At 39.0% G+C, this 9,242-nt stretch overlaps 1 protein-coding gene and 1 long non-coding RNA gene across 2 annotated transcripts in view; both read right to left on the reverse strand.

Annotated features, from left to right (window-relative positions):
- Positions 1-9,242, reverse strand: part of grm4 (glutamate receptor, metabotropic 4) — a 206,522-nt gene that overhangs the window by 143,213 nt on the left and 54,067 nt on the right. The gene's annotated exons all lie outside the window — the stretch shown is intronic.
- LOC116687587 (uncharacterized) overlaps positions 3,496-9,242 on the reverse strand; it is a 16,972-nt gene continuing 11,225 nt past the window's right edge. The window contains exon 3 of the long non-coding RNA XR_004331593.1: positions 3,496-3,506. This is a non-coding gene — a long non-coding RNA (uncharacterized LOC116687587). The remainder of the gene's footprint in view (positions 3,507-9,242) is intronic.

Consider the following 9,242-nt stretch of genomic DNA (forward strand, 5'->3'; position numbering starts at 1 on the left):
CATCTTTCTTCTAATGAAACACCTTCAAAAAGTAAAGCTTGTGTTTACCTTGGTTCTTGACTGCATGCTGATGCTCAGCAATATGGTGATTTTCATCATTAGAATAAGAATTACTTTAGCTGGTGTCAGCTTTCTATGTGCAGCTTTCTATGTGCTTTGGAATATGAAATAATAAAATAATATGAAAATAATGTGATTAGTCTTAAAAGAAGAAGTATGTGGGCATACAGTATATAATCAAGAAATGCTTTCTATTTACTTGTTATAGTTATGATATAATCTACAGTATGTCCAATATGAACAATCAGTTTATGTACATTTGGTTACATGATCAATACATGAAAATTCAAACAAACCACATCACAGGTCAGTTGCAACCTGGACCCTGTTTTATTTTGTTTTTCCATATTACAAATATTCATTTGGAGCAAAGCCTTGGGGTTCATGTCTCCACTATAGAGCTAAAATACATATTTTTGCCAGGGTGATTGGCTTTTCCAACATTCTGGGATGGGTAAAAAAAATGCTCTGGTTTATTGACATTTCTTTAGACCAATCACAATCATCTTGGGCGCTGGATTCAGCAACAGTGCCTCTGTAAAATAGCCACGGGAAGAACGTGTTTTGGTGGAACATGTGCAAATAGGGAGGCAAGCTGGGAAATTTAAATGGCACTCAAGTGTGTGATGAGAATTTTAATTTAAAAAAAATTGGATTAATATAATTTCATTGTTGGTTCTAGCTAGGAGGACTTTTTCAAAACCAACCGCCGTTTAGAATGGCAAAACAAAGAAAGCGAGGGATGCGGGACATCCGGCGGGACATCCAGTGGGAAATCTGGCGGGATATCTGGCGGGACATCCAGCAGGACATTCAGTGAGACATTCGGCGGGACATCCGGTGAGACATCTGACGGGACATCCGGCGGGACATCCGGTGAGACATCTGGCGGGACATCCAGCGGGATATCCAATGAGACATCAGGCGGGACATCCGGCGGGACATCCGGCGGGACATCCGGCGGCCCCGGAACAATCCCATTAATGAAAAGTCATCAAAATAGACCAACCACACAATAACTGAACTGTCAAGCACTGCTTCCTGTCTACAGTAAAGATAAGAGTTGTCAGGTCATTGTACACATGAGAATTACATCTACACAACTCATCATTGGTGTGTGTTTCTCATCGTCTCCCCTGTCTTGTGTATTAAGTCCAGTCTTCCCTTTACCCCAGTGCGAGATTGTCTGCTTCCCTGTGTTCAGCCTTCAAGTGTTTTTCCCTGTGTCCTGTTATCCTGAGTTCCTGTTGTTTCAATTGGATTTTGACCATTGCCTGTTTTCCTGGATTTTCTTTTGCTAGCTGATTATTGGACACTATTGCCTTGATTTATTAGCTTGCTAATAAATCACTGAATTCTACATACCCGGATTGTGTATTTGTGGGTCAATTTTCCTGTGTGCCTGATAGTCTCCTTATACACAAGAGCAACGTGTAATGCTTGAAAAATATTTAACTTGTATTTGTAGAGAAATAAATCATTATTACTAATTAGAAATCTAATAAGCATTTATTAACAATGAAACATACCATAGAACTGCATTTTTAGTCTTTGTAGAACCAGATCGACACATTTTTGGTTAATGGATCCTCTTTTTGTACAAACCATCGCTGACTTGTTTCCCTTTAAGTGTTTGCCTATACGTTTAATCTACATAGATACACTGCTTTAGGCAAGAGTTGCATGGCCCCCCAATGATCAGAGTGAAGTTTGTCAACAACTATACAATGAAAGAACATTGGATATATCATACTGACAACAATGCACCCATTCTTGTTTGTTCCTTACTTAAATATAAAAATAACAAATTAATTGCAAGTTATGTAGTTGCTATTTTACAATTGGACCCAACCAATCCAGCAATACAGTGCATAAAAGCTTTAGTTTCTCACAAGCTAAGTTTCCATCCACTTGTCAGTTGAATTATCTGAAGTTCGGTTAGAAAAAAACTCATGGGATGAAAGCTGATGAAAATGTATTTCCATCCAACGGCTTTTAAGCAAATAAAAACCTGTGGTAATGAAATCACATGCTGTTTTGCGATCAAATTGGTATATCGAATGGATTTTGGACATTTTAAGGTGTTTCCATTCATTTTCGCACTGAATCGCATAACATTCAAGCAAACATTTGCGAACAAAGTTCAAAATGATCGCGCCGTCTACCAACACATGTTCAATATTGTACGTTGTGCTTATGTGCCAGCTGATAGCAACATATCAAGCTATTATACCAAAACCACAACGCTATCAACACATCGCTATGATGATACCGATGCAACTTGCCTTTTATTTTCCGTCCGCTGCAAGACAACTCTTATAGAAGACATGTCTCGCTGTTTGAGTGCCTTCCATTTACTCTGGAGGACATCCCACGGCTTGTCCTGACCTTTGTCGGCAATTTCCTTCGCAAGTTCCTGATAAATTAAATTCAAAAAGTCTCTTGTCTCCTCGTTCGTCCACTTACATCTGTCTTTGTTGACACCCGCCAAATATGGCGGGTGTTGGGCCCTAACCCTAACACCCGCCATGTTGGGGCCCTAACCCTTTGTTTTGGGGTGGGTTTTAACCATAAAATGACCTAAAACTTAATCGCATTTCGTTATTTATTCGGCAAGTAACAATTCCATCAGCGTTTATCGCATAAGCCGTGTATCGATCAAGATCAAATCCGATGAGACTGAACGTATTTCCTTTGAGTCGATATTCATGAAATTCCATTGACTTTTACTGTTTCCATAAGTCATTTTTCATTCGATATCACTTAATTCGGATGAAAACGTGTGGCTGGAAACATAGCTACAGTTGACTCCAATCACATACCGCTCCTTCTGTTCTTACTCTCTAGAAAGTTGATGTTGCAATTTTTCTTAATTAAAGACGAGGCCAGAGCGAGCCTACAGCTGTTCTATCACACTGAGACGGAGCTGTCGACAGCCAGCTGGACTCTGTTGCAACATCTTGTCCAATCGGGTACATCTACATACATGACGTAGCGCAACACAGCGTCTCACGGAGTGACAGCTGAGCCGCAACAGTCATCGTGGTTGAGACAGTGAGAAAAGCAGCGAGTGATGACAAGGAAACAGCTTGTTGGAAAATAAGTTGGTTCTGTACAAAGACGACAGCTGCACTCACTTTGTCTATTCAAGGCTCACAATTTTGTCAGAATAAAAAACTAATTTCTCTCACTGAATAGAGAAATGTCGTACTAGTCTAATGCCAGTTGGCATACTGTTGTTGTGATAACACCTTTGTAGAAAATGTGACAGTGAAGATGGAACATAACTGATTTTTTTGGTAAGGGTATTGTAAAGTCATGTATCCATTCTGAGGTTAAATGCATTTTTTATGTGGAATTTGAAATACTCCCTGGTTAATATTTACTTAACTGTAAGATTGGTTCAGCTTTTAAAACTGATAAATAAACCATGATTGTTGTAACTGCTCATTCTTCCAAGAAATATATTTTGTCGTAATGGCTTTTTAATACCAGCTCAACCAAGATGTGCATCCAGCAAACTGCAGAGGTTTTTAATTTTGGAAAGATTTACATATAATTGTCTCTTAGTTTTGGCTGCCTCTCAAAAAGTTTGGTGAGACCTGATGATAACAGACTGCCGTGAGTGATATCACAAACTATTAACTGCTCTGTCCCCATGTTCTACAGTTTAGTGACGGGCAGGTACATGTAGGTATATGTAGAGAACGGTATGTTTGTTATTACAATCAATCAATTGTAATTAATCCCTACTTTTTCTTCATGAATACTGATGACGTTAGTCTAATTACTATCAACGGGTAAGAACAAAAAATGAAAATGATCGTGCATCCAGATCCATGAAGAATCAACTTTTGATTGTATCAAATCACACTGAATCGTGAGAAACTTCAGGATTCCCCCACATGACAGATGTTTCCTCTGCTAAAGCAGCTGACACAGTATTGGTCAGATTGATCAAACAGACATGTTATATGACTACCTAACACTCCTGGGCAGTCCGAATTCCCCTTACTGCTTCATTGCTGCTGTTCTCTTACACAGGGTCTGCCATTTACCCTCACCAGAAAAGTACGTAAAACCCAGCGGGTATTTCCTTTTCTTCTCAACACTGTCCCTAAAAAGCTATAAAAAATGTTTATATGTTTGAATGTTGCCATCTCCAGATAGCTGCAAGCAGTAACTGTAGCAAGTCTACAACTTGCAGACATTTTCAACAATAATTGCATATAGTACACCAAATATTTAAATGTACAAGAGAGAAATAAGCTGCAAGCTGCAAAAAGTATGTTCCACTTCCTCTCTCTGAATTTACGGTACTTTGTTTCACATTCAGTGATCATCTTGCATCCCATTCACTGTTCAACTTCAGGCACGTTCAATACACATGGCACATCATTTGTTGGAGAAAATTCAGTTATATTCTTGTTGTTCAAATAATATTTGTCAACCGTATGCATTGTTATTGACTCTGAATCTTGCTTGCAAAATGTTCAATGGACGTTTGGCTCATGGCTGAGCCAAAGGGTTCTGTGATCTGAGTAGAAATATCTCCATTTGCCAAGTCGTATACAAGGTTGTCCTATTTACTTGAGTAGTAAACAAAGATGGCATTGAAGAAGAATCTTATGGGATGGTAATGATTATTCCAGGTATCAGTCAAACCCTCAGGTGTACCAGGGAAGTTAATGTTTAAAAAAACTTTACATTTTGAATGCAAAACGTGTGATAATAAACGAATGGTCTTTGGCAAGTGACCGTGGTTTAAGCGGGTCTATTATCAGGTTATTTATAGACCCCAGCAGAGGCAACCGTCCTCCGCTGTCGGACAGTCCCGGCCTTCCCGTCGTCCATTAGTTCCTGATAATGGACACCTAGTCGGGCATTAACTCTTACATAAAATACCCCATTTGCATTTTCCTCCTGTAGCAGGAACACTATTCATCTCAATAAATTATTAACACTTTAGTGTGACACAAGGCTATCTCGGGGTAGCTTCCACCATGTGCATGTTATGTCAGCATAGCTTGGCAAAGGCTGGCTGTGTCCTGTATTCCCTGCATGCAACATCTTGGCCAGAGGCAGTTTCCATAGGAGGATGGGTTCTTGGATCTCTTCATCATCTAGAGCGTGCTAGACATGTGTGTAATGGTCTCTCTCATGCCTCACTGCCGACTGTCTTCAATCTGCGAAAACTACATACAGAATTGGATGGCGTGGTGGGTGGTTGACAAGCGCTCTTCCACAATTCCCGATAGGTCCCGTGGCCTTTTCATAACAAACCGCACACACAGGTTGGAGGCACTTCAGCACAAACACAAGCGTCCGCATGCCCGCGCACGTGCGCACTGGTGCACTGGCAGAAAGGGGAAACACACAAGCTGAGTTTGTTTGCGGTTTCACTGCACTGTTTGGCATTTGTCGGTTTCGGTGTCAGTCTGACAATCCCTATAGGTCAAACCAAATTGCCCGTTGTCCAAAGTGTCTTGAAAACAAGCTTGCCTAAATAATTACTCACTCAACCATACTCCAGCAGCCTGAGGAGAAATACTAGGGTCATTTTATGTTTAGAGAGGTTATGATATATCCAATTTCATGAACCAGATGTCACTGTGAACAAATAACAGGATTTTATCTCTCTCTTCACCCGGATCAATCTGACATTACAGCATCTTGACAATCGATCTGTGCTGCTCAGCCAAGCTGCTTGATAAGAAGTGCTCAGACTTCACATAGACAGCTGATTATGTTTTGTGGGCAGAGCCTGGCTCTCTCCCTGTCTGACACCAGTCTATTACAGCTATCTGTAAGCAGCTGTAATCATGTGTATAGGTGTTATGGGTATGATAAGGATGAAACGCTAAGCCAACAAGACTGGCCCTCACCATCAAAGATCAATACATCATCTTGTCCACATCAAGCTTGTGCCTGTCGACAGATATATTAGGGCAGAGTGTGACACGGACCTTTCATTATAAATTGTCACTGGCATTGAGCAGGTCGGCAACATCAGCACATGTTCACATCTCAAGCATTTGATATCATGAGTTTGCCATGATAAGATTTGATCAAACACACTGCAGGTTTTTTGTAGTTTCTCTTCCAATAAAACTAGAATAGGCCTCATGATGCAATCTCACAGTTCACTGATCTGTAAATACGGCAATGAAAATATTTAATCAAGCTTGTGTAGCTCAATATCAAATCAATACATTTCAATTTTTTCACAGCCGGATTAGCACATTGCCTGTGAACGATGCTATTTGCATTCAATCAAGTGACATTTTTCAATGGAAAAATAGTTCACTGTTGAACAGATGTGTCTTTTCTTGGGGTTCTTTCTCAGATTGGTTATTATTTTTGTGGCTGAAACTAATGGTTGCTTTCTTTACCGATTACCCTGATGGTTATTTACTGCATCAATTAAATAACTGTTTTTTCCTTATTAGGGATGCACCGAATCTTAACCAGTGGATTCTGTATTCGACCGAAGCCCGAAAAAACAGGATTTGGTGCATCACTGGTCCTTATGTCATAAAATTGTGAAAAATGTGGATTACAATTTCCCAGCAACCAATACTCCAACACTCATAGACATTCAGTTTGATATCATGTGAGGCAAATTATTACATTTGGAATTTGTGAATGTTTGGCATTTGTGCTTGTGTGGCACAAACTATCAATTATTAAAAAAAGTTGCAGATTATGCTGATTATTTACTTTCAGATTAAACAGACAGATTAAAGGAAAAATATCAAAGATTTTCTTTCAAAGAAATGTCTGTTAAGTCACTATGTATCGCCGTGTGAGGTAGCATATGGCCCACTGATAAAAGCACATGCATTTGCAGTATTACGAGCTGTTAGTGAGGCGTTTTCTATCCCAAACGTGTGGTTGGTCCACCAGAGTGGGAAGGCGGAGCTAACACAGACTCACTCTTCAACTCATTTGTGTGTGAAGAGGCATACTATTTTTTTCCCACTCTCTCAATTGCCACTTATCACAATAGGTCCCGCAAAAATTGAATGAAACAGCGCACTTGGAAAAGGTAACTTTAATAATTAATCTGCAAATTGTTCAACATTCTACTTTATGAGAGCGGCTTTAAGTGGAAGGAACAAACAGCTCCTTTGGTAGCAGAAATTCTCACCGTTCCACTTGGCTCATATGCTCTGACTGGCACCTTTGAAAAAAGTGGGGAGAGAACAATACCACGCTCTGCTATGCCTGGTTCAAATAACAAAAAAAGCCTTTAAGACCTGACATAATGCATTACCTGGACGATATGATGGAAATCCAAGGCTGCAATTAACAATCCTTTACATCATTGAATAATCACCCTATTATGTTCTCGATTAAGTAATGAATCAATTGTTTAACAAAATTTCAGAAAATAGTCAAACGTGTTAATCACATTTTCCCAGAGCCTTAAGTGATGCCTTCAAATTGTTTGTGTTAAACAATACTCTAAACTAAAATGGATTAAATACATTGCCAGAAAAGACTAACAAGCCAATGGGTAAATACTAGGTAAACAGTGGATAATTCACAAAGATGTAAGCTATGTCCAAATTGAATGGAAGTTTATTGAAACAACAATCAGTTGAAATTAATAAATCTTCTTGTGCTATATTAGATCATTGCAACTGTGATGAGTATTTTAGGCTGAAGAAAAACAGGAATTTCATCATTTCAAGTAATTAACCATTCATTTTCCATATCTGTTTTTTCTTATCAAAAGCTTCTTACAGGGGAAGGAGTGTATAAGGCATGAGGCAGAGAAACTGGTCTAACACACACTCACTAGGTCTCGACAGCAACAGTTGCTAATTTGAGAAATTGGCAACCAATTCTGGGGCTTTGGTTGCCATCAGTGGCAACAACTTTTTAACCCTACAAGGACGATTGTATCGTCGACAATACAAACACGTACTTCATATGTCTTATTTAATATCTCCAGATCAATACAGCGTAGAGACTTACTTTTTTTGTTGTGGTTTAGAAGCAGAAAACTCCACCATTTCAACAAGGCTTCTGACAGTTGTAGCCCTTTCAGAAGATTTTTAATCAATCATGGAATCAAAAAATCAGCTTGCGCGTATGTTCTGTAAAGAGCTTTTTGGGGAGGGCCTTACATACGAGGGCAACGCATGTGTGCGTGTGTGTGTGTGTGTGTGTGTGTGTGTGTGTGTGTGTGTGTGTGTGTGTGTGTGTGTGTGTGTGTGTATTGGGAGAACACATAAGCCTTGGTGAGACAGCAGAAAGAAGCCTGGAGGCTGAAATGAGTGTGATTTGGCTTACTGATGTCAAATTGCAGACCAATAATACATTGAAGATGAAACAACTAACTTTTTTGATAAAAGCATATGGTTTTTTATGGGGAAAAAAACATAAATAGTTTTATATTTTTGTTAGTTACAGAGTACATTTCTGTTTCTCCTGATTGTCAACACCTAGAAGAGCCCTTTTCAAAAGCCAACAGGCTTGGCTATTATTATTCTGTGTGTTTTCAATTTTCTGTTTAGTTTTTTCTTTTGTCTTTATAGTCTTTTAAGAATGTATACATTCATATGGCATCCCTGCAGCATACATCCTGAAAGCCCAGGTTCTCCTGAAAGAAATTATGTCTACATCTTGATTATGCAGGACTTGGACCATAGGGACTTGGACCTGGACCGGGACAGTAAACAGCAAAACGTGCACCTCGAAACATATATTCTTTGAGATATTTGTTGTATTAGTGATATTGTTTTACAGTCATAACCGGAAACAGAAAACTGTGCATGCGTAGATTTACTTGTGTGCACATACAAATTTTATTTTTAAAAACAACAGTGAAGCAAATTAAGTTGTGGCGTAAAGTTTGACTAACCTGTCAACATCGCAAGCAAATGACAAAAGACCAGATGAACCTGACAGAAAACCAAAATTAATTTTTTTTTTTGTGTCTTTAATATTGAAATGTTGTTGTTAGGCTGACATATAACTTAATTACTCAAAACGTAAGGTAAAATTCGAATAATGACTAAAATGACAACCACATTTGTATATTTGCCAATGAAAAGATGACGCCTGCCGCTTTTAAAAGTTAGTGTGCTCACACCTAAAGGCAATTTATAATCTCCACACTGACCTGAACTATGCAGGTACACACAAACACACACACACACACACACACACAC

The sequence above is a fragment of the Etheostoma spectabile genome, chromosome 4 (genome assembly GCF_008692095.1).
Source record: "Etheostoma spectabile isolate EspeVRDwgs_2016 chromosome 4, UIUC_Espe_1.0, whole genome shotgun sequence".
NCBI classification, from domain to species: domain Eukaryota; kingdom Metazoa; phylum Chordata; class Actinopteri; order Perciformes; family Percidae; genus Etheostoma; species Etheostoma spectabile.